The sequence below is a fragment of the Mesitornis unicolor genome, unplaced genomic scaffold (genome assembly GCF_000695765.1).
Source record: "Mesitornis unicolor isolate BGI_N332 unplaced genomic scaffold, ASM69576v1 scaffold30745, whole genome shotgun sequence".
In the NCBI taxonomy this organism is placed as follows: Eukaryota; Metazoa; Chordata; class Aves; order Mesitornithiformes; family Mesitornithidae; genus Mesitornis; species Mesitornis unicolor.
The window spans coordinates 13,389-14,174 of NW_010183979.1; positions in this window are offsets into that span (position 1 = coordinate 13,389).

Consider the following 786-nt stretch of genomic DNA (forward strand, 5'->3'; position numbering starts at 1 on the left):
TGCAGGGTCACTGACTGTGACAGAGTGGATAAATCCTTGTTCCTCACAAACATTTTGGGTTTTGGGTTGCAAAAGGCTGCTGGAGTATTTTCTTGGTGAAAGCGAAGGGAGATACAGAGAAGAGACCTAGTGCATTGCCCAACTACTTGTGCAGAGCCACAAGGCAGAGAAATGAAACTAAAGTCTTGCAGAGGTAGCAGCAAGCTTTTCTGAACCCTTACCGGCTGTAGTAGTGCCCTGCTGCCAATGTCAGGCATGGCCAGGCCTGGCACTGTGGTTTTCTTCTGGGAAGAAATAAGAGAAAAATGCAAGGAGCATGCATTTGGCCTTCCCTGTAAGCAAAACTCAGTGCCACAGTGAATAAGTCCTGAAACAAACTCTCTCTTAAAAATAGGAATGACCAAAAAGAAAATCCAGTGTAGTGACATGCTGAACAAAACTCGCTTGTATCCTGCATCTCTCTTGTCTGCCTCCTCCATTTACCAGAGGTAGACAGCTAGGACCTGCAGAGGCAAACTATGAGAAATCCCCTAGGTAATGAAGCAGGACTCTTGAAATACTTTGCTCAAATCCTGATGCTGACGTTGTTCCACTGCCCTTACTGTTTCATGCAAGATTCAGTCTCGTGCAAGCTGGTTTCTTTTCTGGTTTATCTGTCATCTTGAAAATTGGGTGGATGGTTCATTAACAGATTTGTCTGCGGTGTTGCTTTTGCACCTGCACAGTCTTAGATGTCACTGGGGTGTGAGTGATCTTGTATCTGTGAAGGTATGTGAGAGGGTGAAA